We start from the raw sequence: 20611 nt of genomic DNA on the forward strand, positions 1-20611 counted from the left end.
TCTAAGTCTTCTACCCACAAGCTTTGATACTTTTTGCATTTTTGCCCTTACCACGGTGAGTGGATTTTACACCAACTTAATTAGCAGAAATATTATATCTGTTAATAATAATAATTTGTTTTTTCAATTATATTTTAGCAATCACTTGAGAAACATTCATTGTTGCAAATTTGGTTTTTTAATTAGATTTTAGCAATCACTGGAGAAATATTCATTGTTGCAAATTGATTTCTCTGAAATAAATAGACATGATAATCTATGTTACATGGAATTCATGTGATAGATATGGCAGGGGACAAGAGGCCATATTTTTTGTGATGGTAAGCAACACCAAAAAGAAAATGTTAAGATTGTAGAAGTGTTGGTGGATGTTTTGTCACTAGAATATCAAATGTGCATTTGACTCAATGAACACTAGAATTTCAAGGAACGTTCACTACAGATAGATGGGGCAGAGTACATTGGCCCATCTTTGAATTTTAGAGGTACAACTCCCTCATGGAAGATATACAAGGAATGAATATCAAATGCTTTTAACCAGAAAGCGAAGTTGTATGATCGTGCATGTAAAATAAATAGACTAAACTACCAATCAAGTGGAAAATTAATAAAATGAAACACAGTTTTACTTATATGAAACAACATTAAAGCACGAACAGGAGAGAGTAACCTTATAGCTCACATAATTGTTATTCAAAGATAACACATTGCTCATATTTGAACAATATCTTCTATTAGTAATCCATAAAATACATAGAAAATAGAGGCCCAGAGAGTGACAACACAAATCACTATTATATTCATATGCAAAACAAAAGATCAGTCTTTCCATTGCAGATATAAAACCAAAAAAGTGTCATTCCTTCAGAATTTCTTTCTTTCTATCTTGCCCCCCACCCACCTCTTTCATTTACAAAATTCCCATATATATATATCTATTATCACACGACAATTACAAAAAGGAACTGTAGGTGTTTTGTTGTCAAGAAAAGTAACGGTTAGATTCCATTTGTAGCAGTCTCCATGTATTCTTCGTTTCCTACTTCTCTGCCTTTGTCTAGGTTTACATGGAACAAATTGAGGAGGTCCATCATGAAGTCTGGGGTTCTATCGTCCTCTACATCTTCTAGGACAAAATTGAACTCTGCATGATCTCTTTCTCGTTCCACCTCATAAATGTCACTCTGGTAATGGGTGACGGTGGTCCTCATGTCCCAAGCAATGGTTTACAAGCTGGAGAGAACATCGTATTGCTCTTCTATCTCAGTCTTCCAAAGGTCTGGTTGAAGCATAAGCTGAGGGTCATCATGGTTGTAGTCTTTTGGCAATGGAATTCCTATCTTAACATGAGAGGGATTTTGAGTTGATGGAATTGCGAGATTATTGTTTGAAGAATAAGGTGGCCGAAGATTACATTAATAACATACACAATTAAATCATTAATGCAATTAATACATGGGAAATTAAGTTTTCGCACAACGCCACCTCATGAAAAGACTTAATTACTATTTTCAAAAAACATGCTTCCCTTAAAGATTGCCTTTGGATCCCCTCATTTAATGTGAAGCAAGTCCATAATGCCCTTTTCTTGGGGAGCTCGCCGGTGGCAGGTGCTTACTTCTCAAAGTATCAAAGCATGGATTGGAATTTACCAACTTAGGGTAATGAGCGACTGGGTAACATAGTCGCTGGGTCGCAGAAGAATCAAAGCAAGGTCATAGCTTGTAAAGTTATCACAAGTGCTATTCGGGAACACCACATGTTTTAAAAAGGAGTGGTTGGGTGACTTTGATGGGTGAGAAGTTTTGAAAAATAAAGGGTGCAAGAAACATGGCTAACATTGGGACGAGGATTGAAAGGACAAAGAGAACCAGGGAAGGAAAAAGACTAATGCTTTATTGATTGGGCAAAAGATTCAAAGCGGGGAAAGACGATTGAAAGAGAAAGGCAACAACACATGCAAAAATAGGCGAAAGGAAAATTAAGCAAACGTGACTATACAATATTTACAAAGCAAGGGAAAGGAGCGGCCTTTAAGCGAATCTGTTTACTGGCTGTGAGAAGAATGACCCTTTTCTCCATAGGGCTCCATGTGTTTGAAAATTGGTCTCGCTAGGAATTAACTTGGCATCCTCCATTCTAACCCGTTTAAACCAACGCTCAGAGAGTGTTCTTGAATGCTGACCCTTGTCTTCCCAAACTAGGAAATGACGTGTAGGCATGTTGAAGTGATTAACCTCTGAAATGGTGACATTATTTTCCTTGACTAAAACGGGAGTTTGAACTATCATAGGTATGTCCGGGTTGTTGAAGACATCCTGACAATCTGCAGGATGTCTGATTCCTTGTGCTTCAATTAGTTTCTCCACCTTCGAATTGTGTGCGCTACATTGATCAACCATGGGTCGAAGTGCTCATGCAGACACTCATTAGCTTTACCACCCTCCAAATAAGGGTATTCCTAAGAAAGGCTCTATCCATAATCACCGTGAAGCCATTTTTGTGGCCCTTCTCTTTTGGTCTATTTAGACATCTTTTCTAGCATTTATGTAAACACATTGAGATAAAGTTCTACTCTATTGCATTTTAGGATCTTGCACATCTTTGTAGTTTGTTGTACTCGTACTACATTATAAAGTGCTTTGGGGGGTTTCATGTTGGCCATATTCACCATCTTCTTTTGTCAAGTGTTCCTTCTATGACATTAGCCTCATGATGGGTTAATGACGCATGCCATTATAGGTGTTTGTACTTCTTTTGCACTCTCGATGTTCCTAGTTCTTTTTTTTGCAGGAGATATTGCATTCAGTTTCAATGTTCATGTCTTACCTCTCAGCATTATGAGGGGGTTATGTTGGTTCTATTGCTTCCTTGGTTCGATAGAGTGAGCTATGTATTCAGTATTTGTTTCTATGTACTAGGCAGATGTAATGGTTGGGTACCTATGCATTTCTGTGAGATGGATTATTTACCATATAGACACTCTTCTTGTCGTTCCTACTTTGGATGCACCTTCCATGTTCGATTGATTAGCTCTTCAGGATTTGGTGTTTTATGCCATTTGTATCTTTGAGTTCATTTGTTTGCCTTTGTTTGCCTCCTGATTCGATGCAGACTACAATCTTCTCTACCTGGTCAGGTTATATTTCAGTGGAGGTTCTTCAGATCAGCAGTTACTTTTGATAGAGCTTTGCAATTTCTACATGCTTCAGTGGCATTCTTCATGACTATCTTTTGTTCCTCTCTTTTGGGACATTCCCTAGTTTGGAGGCTTCTTCAGTCCTTTAGTAGTTATTTTCAGTGTTATTTCCATCTCTTTTTGGAGTAGGGTTTTTTCCCATGTGGTTTCCTCTATTTCTCCTCTTTTCAGAAATTTGGTTGTGTTTGGGTACCTCATCAAGCCTTGTTGTCGATACCCAAATCTACTTTCAGTAGTAGTTTCTAGGTTTTTAGTTACTCCCTAAGTTTATCTTGGGGGGGGGGGGGTGTTAGAGTAATAATGTTTTTTCTTATTAATTAAATCATACTGATTTAATTATTAAGTCACTTATTATCTCTAGTTTACTTAAGCTAGACTTTAGGTATATAATAATTAATTCTTTTATTAATTATTATCATACAACCTAGGTTTTACCTTTTAGGGTTTTGATCTCCTTTTATAAGGATTGATCTCTTTGTAATTTATTCATTCACTTTTGACAATAGCAATTTCTCTTTTTTGCTCATAAAAAATGTCTCATTTGTGGATCTGAGAATTCCAACCTCTATAGCTTTTGCTTCTCTTTTTGTGACAGGGGTTTGCATATAGGTGATTCTTGGGAGCCATAGGGTTGATCTTTCATCAACCTCAACATATTCATATGCAAAACAAAAGATCATAGTGTTTCCATTGCAAAATAGTGCCTTTCCTTCAGAATTTCTTTCTTTCTATCTTCCCCTCTCTCTTTCATTTACAAAATTTCCATTTATATATATCATCACGCAGCGGTTACAAAAGGAAATTGTAGGCATTTAGTTTTCAAGAAAAGTAACGGTTAGATTCCATATGGAATGGTCTCCAATCTTCTTCGTTTCCTGCTCCATTGCCTTCTGCTGGGTTTACATGGTGCAAATTGAGGAAGTCCATCATGAAGTCTAGGGTCTATTATCAATTACTTCCTCTAGAATAAAACCGAACTCCACATGATCTCTTTCTCGTTCCAGCTATAACTAGGCAGTGGTAGTCCTCAACTCCCAAGCAACAATGTACAAGATGGAGAGAACATTGTATAGCTCTTCTTTCTCAGTCTCCCAAAGGTCTAGCTAAAGCACTATCTGATGGTCATCATGGTTATAGTCTTTTGGTATTGGAATTACCACCTTAGCATGAGAGGGATTTCGAGTTGATGGAATTTCAAGATGACTGTTTGAAGAATATGGTGGTTGAAGATTAAATTTATAATAGACCCAATTAACTCTTTAATGCAATTAACATATGGGAAATTAAGTTTTCGTACAACGCCACCTAATGAAAAGACTTAATTTTATTGTTTTCAAAAAGCATGCCTCCTTTAAAATTTGCCTTTGGATCACCTCATTTAATGCAAAGAAAAGCCATAATATTCTTTCCTCAGGGAGCTTGTTAGTGACAGGCGCTTTCTTGTCAAAGTTCCAAAGCATGGATCGAAAGTTACCAATTTAGGATATCAAGTGATTGGGCGACATAGTCGCCGGGTCGCAGAGATGCAAAAGACTCAAAGCAAGATCATGGTTTGTAGAGTTATCACAAGTGTTGACTGGGCGACACTACATGTTATAAAAAGAAGTGGTTGGGCGACTTCTATGGGTGAGAAGGAATGTCTTGAAATTAAGGGATGCAAGGAACACGACTAACAAGAAGTTTTGCATCACCAAACATCTGAAGTGTAAATAGTGCAACATTTTTGTGATGAAGAGGGAAGATGCTCTAAAGAATCAATCCAACTTTTTTCTCTTCAATTGAACAATCTTCTTTCATCGTTTATCACATAAACCATTTTAGAGGAGACTAAAATTAGAAATAAGAAAAAATAGTTAGAAGAAAGGAGAGGTTTAGGGTTCCAAAGGGTTATCTTCTTTCAAAGGAAAACATGTCACCAAAGTTCTCAAACTACAACTGTCGAGCTTTAGAAGAGCAAATAAATTGAGCCGAATCTATTGACAAAAAAGCTAATGAAAACATTTAGTCAATGAGGTAGAGGAGCCATTATAGAGGGAGCCCACCATTATATTCATACAACAATCAATTTGCCATAACTACTACATTATTGTTTTTGGTGATTCCTTAAGGATTGCTTTATAGGATCAAGTTCTCTTTTTACATATAATTTAATATTCATGCTAGATCATAAGCGTGGGATCATAAAATGGACTTGGGTGTGGAAAGTATTCTCTATAAATCGTATTTATACCTAACTCGGTAGAATCAAAGATATAGGAGATTAATGTATAATGCGACACTAAACAAGGTGACATAATAACTTACAAATAGAAGTTAAATAACATTCATGAAAAATTATGTAATAAACCAGCTGGATTATAACTTCAACAACTCCAATTCTCGCGTTAAATTAAGTTGTTTGATATTTTGTCAAACACTTAATAAGCAATCCAGTCACTGTAATGTTCTTGTCATAAAATAAATAATTAATCAAGCCATTGTTTATGGGCTGATTGATTTAGTATATGCTGGACCCATTTTTATTCATAGTTATACCGCTTGCGAGATGGCGGGACGGGGGGACAAATTTTCGAGATTGGGGGACAGAGGGGCCTTGATTTGGGGATGGGGGGGTGGCGAGGGGAGCAGGGGTGCATATATTATACATATGGTTCTTAAAATGCTAGTTATGAAATAATGTACTACAATTATACAATATAAGATATAAAGATGTAAAAACCTTAAACATTGAACATTGCAATGAAGTTTTGAAGTAGAACATCATAATTCATGATTAAATGACAAACTATGAACATTGAACATCAACAAATGAAAGTGTCAAATTATATAATTTTAAATTTATAATATATATCAGTCTTCAGATATAGAAATGCAACTGTGAATAAAAAATAAAATAGAAGGCTTTTGAACAAAGGAGGAAGGAATGGGCCCCACATCCCACTATAACAAAAATAGAACCAAAAAAAAATTAAAATAATGCCTTATTTTTATTATTTTTTAATGCCTCCCATCTTGTTGCCGCAGGAGACGTCCCGATGTCCCCCCTTGCATCCCCCCGCACCCATAGGGGACACGGAGACGTCTCGCTATCTCCGGCAGAGGTGGTGCTTTGAGTGGCACTGCCTAAATCGCTGAGACATCGTCCCCCCATCCCGGGTGCGTCTTTGTCTCTAGTGCGGCCCATTTTTGGGGGGGGGGACGCGTCCCCGTGTTGCACTATTTTTATTTAGTTGTTTTTGTAGGTATGGCCATCAGCTATCTTTGAAAACCTTCGGGAAGTTCTCTGAAGGGTATTTAAGCACAGTATGTAGGTAGTAGTTGGTATGCGATTTGGATTATTTTCTTTGTACTGTGAATTCCTGCTTGGAGTTCTCTATTGTCCATCGTTTCGGAAGTGAAAGATCTTCCCTACTTGGCTTTTCTAGTTTCGGTGGGAATCAACCCTCACCCTATTCTGTCTATTGTATTTCTTTGCTTCAGATCTGGCAAGTTTGGAACACCATTTAGTCTGGAATATATCTATATCTATTTGTGATTATCTCAATATACTTTGGTGTCTTTTTGTACAAATTCCTTATAGTTGTCGTTTCATTCTGGAGGACTTAGTGTTGTTGAATCTAAAGGACGACACCATATTGCACTCTGTCCTTTTCCCCTTATTGTACACATCACCCACATCATCGTATGACCTCCTCTTCCCCCTCACTGTATGACCTCTCCCCCCTCATCGTACGACCTTTTAACCCATAGCCATACGACCTCTTAGGGACAACTGTACAGTCTCTCTGCTCTTCCCACCGTACGACTTCCAACTACTATTGTACGACCTCTTCCATTTCGCATAGCCTGCTCCAACACTATTGTATGACCCCCCCCCCATTGTGCATTGCTACCATATTGCCTCCCCATTGCGCATTTGACGAATACTTGATAGGCTAGATCGTGTTGGAAGGGAAACAAAACATTACAGTGGTATCAAAGCCAAAGATCTTGCCAGCCTATGGATAGTGAATGAAAGTTTATAATCGGAAAAGAAGGAGATCCCACTCAATTGACAAAATGACAGATCAAGAACCCACTCCTGTGGAAGTCATGGCACTATTGAGGGATCTTTCAACGAATCAGGAACAAATCAATGAAACTTAGCGACTTATGGAAGAAACTCTCTAGAAAATGGTAGACAATAAGATATTTGGGAAACAAAATGGTCATAGTTCTGACATAGTTTTAGGAAAGATGAATCCTCATCTAACATGCTCTTGACCTTCCATGCCGACTTTTCCTACACGGACGGAGGTACCACATGGAGGAAGGCAACCAACCTTTGAGGAAATTCAAGAACAGTTGAAAGAAGATTGGAAGAATGCAAACTTGGAAGAGGACATATCCTACAAAGACTATGCACAATTGAGAATGCGATATTCCAGAGGTAGAAATCGAGGATATTTTAACGACGATCTTAGAAGAAAGTTGAGTAAAGTAAGTCTGTCACCATTTGACAGATCCAGATCCATATCAGCCCAAGCATGGGTAATGAAGGCCAACACTTATTTCTAGCTTAATCCAATGCTAGAAGAAGCAATTAAATTTGCAGTGCTCCACTTGGAGGAAGTGGTGCATGAATGGTGGCATCATGGCACCATTACGTTGGGGCATGACCAAGTAAATACTTATGCAGAATTCACTGAAAGATTGATAGATTGGTTTGATGGTAAAGATTTGAAACTTAATTCCAAAGAGTTGGCACAATTGAGGCAAACTGGAGCAGTCAACTAGTACATCACAAAATTTTAGAAACTCTCTATTTTGGTTATGGACATTTTTGAAAGGAGACGGATAGTGTTTTTCATGGACGGACTGACAAAACCAATGAGGGGTTGGGTAAAAGGTTTCAATCTTGCCACCCTTTCAGAGGTTATAAAAAAGGCATGAAGCATGGTATCATCATCAACATCATCCTTTCGGGGTTACACCCACTCCAAATCTCCAGTATTTCCAAGGGACAAAGATAACAAACCTCTGTCGAAGAAGCCTTCGTTGGACAAAGCTACTAGACAGGAGCTCCGAAGGAAGGAATTATGTTTCAATTGTAGGGGCCTGTCAGAACATGGACACAGATGCCTCGGTAAAGGGAAAATACACTAGATCAAAGTCCTATATGATGATTAGGAGGATCTACCCATAGAAGGCGATCACCCCCACGAGGACTCCAAAATGGTTAGTTTGAACCGTATGGAAAGGATCGCCACATTGGTACGGCATGGAGAACCATTGTCTTATCTGGGAGTCTGAGATGTACAGTATTTCGTGTACGGGGAACCCTTCAAAGATAGAGGGTCATTGTGATGCTTGATAGTGGAGCCACACTAAACTTTACAAACTCATCTTTGGTGAAAAGAAGAGGTCTACCTACTAAGATGCATGCCGGATTCCAAGTCAAGGTTGCCGGAGGAACACTTTTTCCCTTTACGCACCTTGTTCCGCAACGGAGTATCACCATGGCTAACCACTCTGTGACGAAGGATTTCTTTATAGTGGACTTAGATGATATGGAGGTTATTTTGGGCATACAGTGGATGGAGACACTTGATGAATACACAGAGTTTCAAGTGGATGGACTTCACTTTTGTTGTCGATGGGAAGAAGGTTGTTCTTTGTGATATGACCAGTGAGGGACCAAAGGAAGTTTTGACATAGTGAATGGAGGCTATTTTTCGACACAATAACATTGCATGGGCTGCACATTGTTTTGTTTCGACAGAACCAATAAAAGGACAACAAACACCCCACTGGGATGATGATCTTCAAAATATCTTGAGTACCCATGATAAAGTTTCTTATAAACATTCCTCTTGGCATACCCCCCATTGCGGTTTCAAGCATATCATTGAGTTGGAAGCTTGCACCAAACCAATTATCACCACGTCATATTGCCACCCCAAAAAATCCAAAGATGAGATCAAGAAGACATTTTAGGAGTTGCTCGAGAAAGGATGGATCCATCCTAGCTCTAGCCCTTTTGCATCATCAGTAGTATTGGTAAAAAAAAGGATGGGGTGATGCACATGTGTGTGGACTATCGTGCGCTAAATAAGAAGACAATATAGATACCCTATTCCCAGGACCAACAAATTATTGGATGAGCTGCATGGCGCGGTTTATTTTTCTAAAATAGATCTTTGTTACGAATACCATCAAATCTGCATGCAGGAAGATGTGGAGAATACGACTTTTCGTTGTCACTATGGGCATTATGAGTGCCTGGTCATGTCGTTTAGATTAACAAATGCACCAGCTACTTTTCACTCTTGCACGAATCACATCTTCAACAAACAATTGCATAAGTACTTGCTGGTATTTTTTGATGATATCCTTATTTACAACAAAACTTGGGAAGAACATCTGAGACATTTGATTGAAGTCCTAGGGATGATCATGAAGGCTCAGTCTTTGTTTGCCAAGCAATCCAAGTGTGAATTCGAGATGACAGAAATATTGTACCTAGGGCACGTTGCAAGTCCACCAGGAGAAGATTCAAGTTATCTTGAATTGCCCCCCCACCAAAATCGCTCTTTGAGTTGTGAGGGTTCTTGGAACTGTGTAGTTATTATTGTAGGTTTGTAAATGGTTTCTCTCAGCTCAGTGCACTATCAATAGATTTGACTAAGAAAGGTTCCTTCCAGTGGAATGAAAGAGCGCAACACACTTTTGATAAGTTCATAGAAGCAATGATCACTTGCCCGGTTCTCTCCTTACCTGATTTCACTCAAACATTCATTCTAGATTGTGACACATCTGGAGAAGGCATTGATGTAGTATTAATGCAAGATAGACACCCTATAGCCTATGAAAGTCAAAAGCTTACACGAGCGGAGCGTTTATATTCCATTTATGACAAAGAGATGTTGGCCATTGTGCATGCATTGACCAAGTTCCAACAGTATCTGTTAGGTGCCAAGTTTGTCGTCCTTACCGATCATTATAGTTTGAGATATTTTCTGAAGCAACGGGATTTGAACGAGAGGCAACAAAAATGGGTAAGATTTAGGTTTTTGATTTCGACATTGAAGATGTGAAGGGAAAGAACAATGTGGTTGTTGATGCCTTGTCAAGAAAACCTGCCATCTACTTACTGTCTTAGATTTCAGCTGATTGGAAAGCGCACTTATTGGTGGAATATTCCAAAAATACATTTGCATGTAAGCTAATGGATGACGACACTCAGGAGGACCGATATAAGGTGGTGGATGACGTCATTTACTACAAGGATCGAATATACTTAAGTGTGTAATGTCCCCACTGATAGGGTTAGTTAGGGACAAGTAATACCTACAAAATGAATGTTAGAATCACAATAATAATAAAACTAACTATATTATTCTATCCTCTAAGTTAACCCCAATCTTAAGGACGTCTCCAGATCGGGCTTCTTAGCTCATAGCTACCTCGCTGTCATCCCGGGAGTGCACCCCTTAAGATTCTTCTTAGATGGGCATCCTCTATCCAAGACCAATGACATGCATATGTTTGACAACATCAAAATATTCTGGCACATTGATTATCAGCCATGGCGGACAATGAAGATCTTACTATCTCCATGCTCCATGCTTCGATATTGAATCTCAGCCATGGCAAACAATGTAGATATTAATATCTCACATGCTCCATGCTTCGAGTTCACATTGATTCTCGGCCATGGTGAACAATGAAGATCTTAATATTTCACATGCTTCATGCTTTGAGTCTTATTAATGTCCATGGTGTTAATCCCATGAGCTAACACAATATTATCCACAAGTATGGTTCATAAATAAATTCATAAACATAATTAAACAAATATAATTCATAAACGTACCTTTCTTACCTTCTTCTTTTCCAAGAGTCGCACCCTTTCATAATACAAATCTTTTGAAAAGTCAAAACACTTCATAGTTATAATCCTTTCGAAAAGTCACAAACCTTCATAACTAAAATCCTTTGGAAAAGTCCTAATACTTTATAATTAAAATATTTTTGAAGAGTTACAATTGTTCATAATTATGACCCTTTCAAAGGTTCGCATCCTTTCAATATCATTGATACCTTTTCAGAAAGTCACTTCCTTATTTTCTTCATATTACTTTCCTCTTCCATTTTTTCTTTTGAATTCCTCTCCTCTTCTCTTCCTTTTTTCTACTCTTTAAAATAAACTGTCCCTTTTATATCTTAATTTCAAGGAGTCATGTCTATTTGTTAAACATCTCTTGAATTTTCATTAGATTTAGTGAATTTATATTTTTCTATGTTATTATTTATTTACTTACTTATATGTGTTTATTTTATTTATTATTAAATTCTATTTAGAAAGTTAACATATTTTCTACAATATTGTCTCTTGTATTTAATTTTCTTTCTTTCATTACTCATTGAAATTTTATTATTTTTTAATTATTTAAAATATCATAGTAAATATTATTTTATTAATAATATAGATTAAATAATTATTATTTCCTTGATTTATAGTTTAGTATTAGTTTTAATATAACTTTATTATTTATTTAATAACATTGTATTATCTATCTATTATTAAAATTTTATTTTAAAATGGGGATATGACATAGTGCTTGAATCCAAACTGAAGCAGAGAATCCTAAAGGAAATACATGCCTCACCCTTGGCCTGACACTCAAGTGTTCTCAAAGCCTATAGATAGCTCAGGGAGAGGTTTTCATGGACGGGATTTAAAAGAGATGTATTGTATTACGTATGGGAATGTGCAGTCTGTTAGCAAAACAAATCTGAACATACTTTACCAATTGGGTTACTGCAACCCTTGCTTATACCATAACAGAAGTGGAAAAGTATCTCTATGGACTTCATGACCTGACTTCCTAAGGCAAACGGGAAGGATTGTATCTTTGTGGTGGTTGGCAAACCGACAAGTATGCACACTTTTTCGCCATCTCCTTAGATTTCAAGGCCGCACAGGTATCTGACTTATTTTTCAAAGAAGTTTTTCGTCTGCACAGGTTACCCTGAAATATCATTAGTGACAAGGATGGTCAATTTCTCAGTAATTTCTAGACAAAATTGTTTCAGTTGGCACCCTTAGACGGACGAACAGACGAAGATTGTGAACAATTGGCTAGAAGGCTACCCTTAGAGCCACATTTCGGCACAACAATGGGCACGGGTCAAATGGATGCATTTGGGGGAATACTATTACAATACCGCTTATCACATGTCCATTGGGATGGCACCATTCAAAGCACTATGCGGGTATGAACCCCTTTTATTTAGCAACATGTTAGTGACAGCCGCACACCAAGGGCGAGGGGCTGGCTTCAGGAAGGGCAAGATATTCTGAGATTCTTGAAGGAGAACTTACAAAGAGTGCAGAATCAACAAAAAATCTACGTCGATAGACACTGGATCGAGAGAATTTTCAAAATGGGAGACTTGGTCTATCTCAGACTCCAACCATACAGGTAGTCCTCATTAAAAGAAAAAGGGAAAGAAAAATTAAAGCCACGTTTTTATGGTCCTTATCATGTAGCTCGCCGCATCAGCGAAGTTGCCTATGAACTAGAACATCCAAAAGGAAGCCGCATTAATAATGTCGTTCATATTTCTTGCCTCAAGAAAGCCGTGGGGTAGAACATCGTAGTAACCACAGATCTTCCACCGCTCAATGAAGAAGGGAAGCTTGTGTTAGAACCTGCCGAGATCATTGTACAAGAGAAGACTCTATGGAACCGTACCTTGAGGGAATACTTGGCATGCTGGAAACACTTGCCATTGGACGACACGACTTGGGAAGTTGAACACATTTTGCAGCATCCAACATTGTATTTCCTTGAGGATGAGCAAATTTTGGGACGGGAGGACTGTAATGTTCCCATCTTAAAATAAATAATTAATCAAACCATTGTTTATGGGCTGATTGATTTAGTATATATCGGACTCATTTTTATTTAATTGTTTTGTAGGTATGGCCGTCGGCTATCTTTGTAAACCCTCGGGAAGTTCCTTTGAAGGTATTTAAGCAGGTAGTTGTTGGTATGCGATTTGGATTATCTTCTTTGTATTGCAAATTCTTACTTGGAGTTCTCTGTTGTTCGCCATTTCGGAAGTGAAAGATATTCCCTACTTGGCTTTTACGTTTTCGGTGGGAATCAACCCTCACCCTATTCCATCTATTGTATTCTTTTGCTTTGGATCTGGCAAATTTGGAACAACATTTAGTCTGGAATATATCTATATCTATTTGTGATTATCTCATAGTAACGAGAATCGTGGCGATTCATGCGATTCGATTCAAGCCAAACGATTTTTTTGTGAATCGGCAAATCGAATCAGCGATAAAGGGTTTATGAAATAAGTTACTAAATTTCAAGGGTTTTTTAATTTGCCGATTCGTGGCCGTTTCGATTCCAATTCATGGCCGATTCATGATTCGATTTGGCCTTGCCGATTCTGATCTGATTCCAATTCTCGTTACTTTAGATTATCTCAATATACTTTGGTGTCTTTCTATGCAAATTCCTTGAAGTTGTCATTTCATTCCGAAGGACTTAGCGTTGGCGAATCTGAAGGACGATACTGTTCTGCACTCTATCCTTTTCCTCTTATCATGTGCATCACCCACATCACCGTACAACCTCCTCTTCCCCCTCATCGTATGACCTCCTCTCCCCCCTCATCGTATGACCTTTAAACCCACAACTATATGGCCTCTCAGAGACAATCCTACGATCTCTCTGCTCTTGCTACCAGATGGCTTCCAACTACTATCGTACGAACTCTTCCATTTTGCATAGCCTGCTCCAACACTACCATACGACCTCCCTTGAGCTCCAATACTACCGTATGACCTCCCCCATTGTGCACTGTTTGCTAGGAGACTACCGTACAACCTCCCCATTGTGCATCTGACGAATACTTGATATGCTAGATCGTGTTGGAAGGGAAACATAACATTACAGTCAGCACTGAAAATAGGATGTTCTAACTTTCTAACAAAAATAAGAATGCATGTATAAAAAACAACTTGTTCTTGAATTTGGACAGTTATATATGTTGTGTTCAATGCCTTGGAGTTTTTTAACGTTTGCATTAAAGAGTACTGATATGAAAAACTTTGAAATGAATTGAGTAATAATTTGGAAGCTTGAGATGAGCAACAACAATGTACTCAAATTTCTGATATTCGGCAATTTATTTATTATCAAACTTGTTGCTACAATAATCAGACTCACAATAAATGACAGAACCTGTTATTGATTAAATGCTCCAATCTGATGTTGATCGAGTGCTCCAAATCTTAACAGACTTAACACGGCTCCTCCTCAATCACTAACACGGCCTTTGGTATGGGATTGTGGCACAGCTGTCTGTGTATCACTGCTGCAATGATAAATGATCAATGCTCAGTCTCCAATGAATTGCATTTCAATCTTGAGAAAGGTTGCAGAAGTCTCTAATGCAAAGAACGCTGCCTCCCAGGTGGATCAACAACCTTAAATGCCCAAATTGTTCCTCTATATAGCAGACAATTTCCTTCACAAATTCAGTCAACTAAAACCTTCTTTTGTATGGGATTGTGGCACAATGCAACAATCACAGTCGCCTGTGTATCACTGCTGTGATGATAAATTCTCAATGCCTAGTCTCCAATGAATTGCGTTTCAACCTTGAGAAAGGTTGCAGAAGTCTCTAATGCCAAGAACGCTGCCTCCCAGGTGAATCAGCAGCCTTAAATGCCCAAATTGTGCCTCTATATAGCAGACAATTTCCTTAACAAATTCAGTCAACTAAAACCCTAATTTCCTTAACAAATTCAGTCAACTAAAACCCTCTCCTTAGGAACAGTTGCAAAAGCTAGGAGGAAAGACAAATCATATACCTCAGCACAATGGGCCAAGCAATCTCGGAATAATTCTTAGAATTGAATTTACAATAATTCAGCTGTAGATTCCAAACCCTTATACTTCAGCAATGACACAAAAATTTAGAACTTCAGAAGCGTCACAAAGGCAACAAAAGAAAGATAATATTCAATCGGATGCTTTTCTCATTAAATAGGTTCATATATATAATCTCCAAATGACACAAGTTTCCCAAATGAACTCCACTTAAATTTTATCAGCACAACATTAAAATATAATAAATGTCATAATATAATTTATTAATTGCTTTTGGCTCCCAAAAATGATCTATTTCACCATAGCATAATATTTTGACACACAAGGCCGCTGTTACTTGTGCCCACGATTTAAAACTTTTCAGCCTAGTTCAAATGAGCTATGTAACTGAGGTGACCAACATACAACACCAACAAAAATAGTAACTTCAACATATTTAGATAAATAATAATACTAATTTTGTCTTGCCAAAACAACTAAAGAAGCATCATAATCGAAATCTGACAACACCATAGTGATCCCGATGAAGAAAGACGATGAATGAACCTAACGGGGTGACTTACTATTAATAGACACTCCCTCCAAGATTCTTGGAGCCCAAACCAGAAGCTCGAAATAAAAATTAAGAGCATCACTCAACTCCTCTAACTCAACTGAGCTCATTGGAACCAACAATTTGACTTACTATAAATAGTAAGTCCCTCAAACGGAGCCAAATACACCATAGGTTGTTGGAAAGCCTATAACCCCACAACTGAGACCCTCAAATCTCACTGTCAGCTCATGAGGGCCGCGATGGTGAACTGACCAAGCCAACTGTAGGAGCTTGTTAAAAATGGGGACATTACAAGTTATACAAATTTTGCTCAACTTCTATAGATTGATATAACATTTATTGCCTTTGCACCATTCTGTGCATTATCGCTGAAAGGTGAGTCATGTGTTGATCTGTAATGTCCCCTTTTTAGCCAGTGTCAGAGGGCAAGTTCTTAGCCTATTATCGTGTCTCTTATAGGCTAATTATTGTGGATAGAGGAACTTTTGAAGTAGAGGCTTGGTTATGGGAGGGTCTTGTCTTCTCCACAGTTCAATATGTTCTAGTTTGGTCTTTGTTTGATTCAGATTGGACTTTTTTTGGGGTTAGTTTCATGTATTTACTATTGATGGTAAGTCTAGTGATGATTGAGAGGGACTCTTCTATTTTTGGAAAGTGCATTTGGTCATGTGGGGAAATAATAGGTGTGACTCCTGTTTTCAATGACATATTTAAAGTATAACTATTTTGAGAGTTATTATTGTTTTAGTGGCTGAATTATTATTAATTTCACTTAAGTTGAGGGTTGAGTCATCATTGGAAAGGACCATCTATTCAATTAATTCATGAAAGCCTATGGCAAGGAACTAATTAAAGTACTGGAGTAAATGAGTTATTATTTTATATTATTTCAAATTCAAAAGGTGCAACCAAAAAGAAAATGCATTATTGAAGTAAAAAGTGTCACAGAGAAGCTATTCGTTGGTGTGTGGATGAAGCAACTGGTTTTTCTATATATGCAGCCCTTTTGGATGGATTGTTCATTCTATTGCTTATGATATTTTGTGAATTTGGTGATATTGTGAAGGGCTGAGAGCCAAGGGTTTTCAGATATATCTAATGGAAACTGGATATTCTATCCAGAGAATGCACTTTGAACTAGTGAAACTATCCAGTGAGATTGTGCCTAGAGGTGGCATCATTCAGAGCCATCCATTTGTGCTTCAAATGGTGAAGAAAATCCAGAGTTTCATATCAATCTTAAATTGCAGAGCGCTGGGAATGTCTTTAATTGCAAATTGCTTCTTTTGGAGGCCGGTGTTTAGGAGTTTGCGAAGACGTCCTTCATTTGCAGGCAGTGGCAGTTTATTTAGTGTCGCATTCAATATTTCTGGGTAGTGCTTGTGTTTATGGGAGCAGCGATAATTCATATATTGTATGAAAACAGCTACAGGTTCCTTTCTACAAATTATAAATAGATTTCTTATGTTGTCATTGTAGATTGTTTTGATTAGTTTTGGAGGAATAAGAATGCACTTCAAGTGTTTGATTTAATGTCATAACTGAACTGCTCTTAATCAGTTGGTTAGATTGCATGCCAAGTGTTTATAAAATTGTCTACTGGCTGTAGATGCACATTTCACATGTAGAAATCATATGTATGCATTCGAATGGTAAAAAAAGATTGCAGTTGCATTTCAGTTCATCACGTGGACTTCCTAATAATCTTTTGCAAACATTCTAACTTCATTTGAGACCATTCTAAGCAAGCAAATGCAATCTGAAAATAAAATACAATTAGATAAGGCTTGCATGCATTGTGTTTGACGAAATGTCTAACATCCAAAATTGAAACAAATTCAGTGTTTGTCGGAGGTAGAACCAGCAGGGTTCTTACATTATCTAGCACTAGTACTTGACAAGCTCACATGGCAGTTCCAAGTGTAGACAATGTTACCTTGTGTGAGGAAGCCCAAGAATAGTAGCCCTGGACACCTTTGTTGAGTAATGGTTACATGATTATTGTTCCCAATTAAGAGCGGTAATTGTTCCCGTGATGGTCCCATCTTTAACGCTTACATATTATTAATTTGTTTACTTATTAATAATTAAATATGTCAGAACTCATGTTGATTGATTAATGATCGATTAAGATATTGTAGTGATATAATTTAGTATTATTAATCAATTAATTATTTGTATTGAACATCAAAGGAGGTGTTTTGGGAAAATTATTATGGTATAGATTAATACTATTGATTATTATTATTAAATTTGTTTAACATTCCTTTTGTTCATTAATTAGGGAATTATACGTTAAAATAATATGCATTGATTATATGATGATATAGGGTTATACTTATGACATCCTTTGAGCAAAATCTTGACACATTTTTTTCATCTGCAAGAGTCCAAAGATATCATTGATATATACTACAACAATCAATTGATAGCCATCTTTAACTTTGAAGTAGAGATTTCTGTTTTCTACACTTCCCTTGAATCCTTGGTTTTGCAAGTATTTATGCAATCTAGAATACCTAGCTCTGAGAACTTGTTTTAATCCATAGAGAGCTTTCTTGAGTGTGTGGGGGGCTGTATAGTGGTTTGCCCAAGTCAAATCATAGGTTGGGACTCAACCGTACAACAATGATGAATTAAAATAGGAATTTGAATGGGAATGCTTGAATTGAAATGATTATACCTCCAATTGATGATGACTGCTCTCAGGACAAGTTCTCCACATGTTTATTCAATAACATGATAAATCACCATGAAATCAAATTGAAGATGCCTTGATCTAGTTTGCTCCTCCTTGGTCAAGCTTGAGGAATTTGTGCAATAAATTGTTGCATCCAAGTGCTAAGGAACCTTACTTTTGCCTTCTCTAGATAGGAGTTTGTTGATCTGCAAAATGCAACAGATAGCTATTCATTGCACTCTGATAAAAACGAATCATAATTCTTGTTCACAACTCATCTACAATAAACTCATTTAACACTGTTTTCTTCATTCCATTGAACTAACTATCTTCAATACCTTTCTTTTGTGCAGCTTTCTACCTTCTCATATAAATGCACAGAAATTCCTAAAGAATTCCCCATACAGAATGCAATATTTGTTGTCATTCACCAGATTTGTTGCATTCATCGATGATTGTTGTATGGAAACTTGATTGCAGTTTCTTTAAATTATTGCTTTGCATTTTTTTGTAACCTTACATACCATGTCACCACATCTTCCTCAGGTTAGGATGCATCCTAGCAACAAAGCAAGAATGTTGGCTCTCTTTTAATGTAGTCTGGTGGAATCATTTCCTCTAATGCCAAGATCCAGGTACGGGTTTAGGTACTTGAGTAAAAAGTAGCAGCTAATTAATATAATCCATTTCAAAACAGCACAAAAATAACAGATGCAGTGATATCATACTGTATTCATTCATTGCGCAATACAGTACATTTTGCATTCTTTGATCAATTCCATTCCATGCCATAGTCAATTTCTCATCACACACCCTTAAGATTAAATATCATTACCCATTGGTGAATGAATACAGTACATTGTGCATTCTTTGATCAATTCCATTCCATGCCATAGTCAGTTTCTCATCACACAGCCTTAAGATTACAATATCATTACCCATTGGTGAAATTCAATCCCCCTTTTTATCCAATGAGTAGCCACCATTTGTTTTGTTTACTGTCCCTGAAATTCTTCATTCAGGTGTTTGCCTGTCTCACTGCCCAATGTGTCCTCATAGTGACTTATATAGGGGGTTCGAATGCATCCTCCATTGCAAGATTTTTGCCACCAACATGTAAGAATCAATCCTTCCACAAATTTTTCCTCTATATCCATCTACATGGCAAGAGTCTTGTTATCTTTAGCATATAGTTGCTAAGTGACATCCAGCTGTCATCTACTTGTCTATCACTATCTGCATTTCCAATACTGATCTCCCATTTCTTAGGTGACATTCTATAAGGTCCATTGCTTATTGGAAATCAACTTATTTGTTTTAGACATTGGCAATGTCATTTTGACAATGACTCTGGCTCTGCATATTTAGTGCCAACATGACAACATGAAGTTTTGCATAGAATTTTGTATGATTTTAAAAAAAATTGCAGGAAAGGTTATGACAAGGATGGTGGAGGATGATGTTGTACAATGAATGGCAATCAGGTAGATCTCACAGTGCCAATGCAATGACTCATTTACCCATAATTAATTAATATATTATAAAGAGATATCGGTTGGTATTGGGTTTGTGAGATGATGCACCAGAAATTCTTATTGTCAGTTAGAGAGTGTGATTGAAAACTGCTTTCAGTGATGGTTTTGATGTTAACAATGAGGCAATATTTTATAAACCACTGTAGATCATGGAAAAATGATTAAGGCTACTTGGAAATTCAGTGTTGCTGCCTGTAAAATGTTTTGTATGGTTGTCGTTCTACTTAAGAGATGATTAACACTCAGGGTTCTACTTAAGAGATGTTTAACACTTAGGGCATAGTAGTTTAGGTGTTTGATTGGCAAAGATGCTGTTAAATTGAGCTAATTTAGTTGATGTCTTTCTTTCAAACTTACACTGTTAATGAAAAAGATGTAAGCGACAATTGGTAAAAATCAAAATTATTTGTTGTTAGGTGACATGGTTCTTTTTGAGGAATCCATAAGTTTTCTATAGTATGCCAAAGTTGCTACTGAAAACAATTGAAGTATAATAGAGTTGCACTTGAATTTGTTTCAAATTTTTCTTTTTTTGTTTGCAGACACAACTTTCTATTATGGAATATCTTTAGAACAACTGGCGAGTTGGTTTGATTGAAATTCATAATTCCATTTGATGAGTGTAAAATTTTAGATTGAAATTCATAATTCCATTTGATGAGTGTAAAATTTTAAATATTAAATATTATGATTAAATTCAAATTTTAGATCTTGAACATCCATATGTTACAACTAGAA

The 20611-nt window shown here is 37.0% G+C and overlaps 1 protein-coding gene across 1 annotated transcript in view; it reads left to right on the forward strand.

Moving 5' to 3' along the window:
- The window catches only part of LOC149537664 (uncharacterized protein At5g02240-like), a 113734-nt gene that overhangs the window by 60793 nt on the left and 32330 nt on the right, over positions 1-20611 (forward strand). The gene's annotated exons all lie outside the window — the stretch shown is intronic.

The sequence above is a fragment of the Cupressus sempervirens genome, chromosome 9 (genome assembly GCF_028749045.1).
Source record: "Cupressus sempervirens isolate cs-2001-9-10 chromosome 9, ASM2874904v1, whole genome shotgun sequence".
NCBI classification, from domain to species: Eukaryota; Viridiplantae; Streptophyta; class Pinopsida; order Cupressales; family Cupressaceae; genus Cupressus; species Cupressus sempervirens.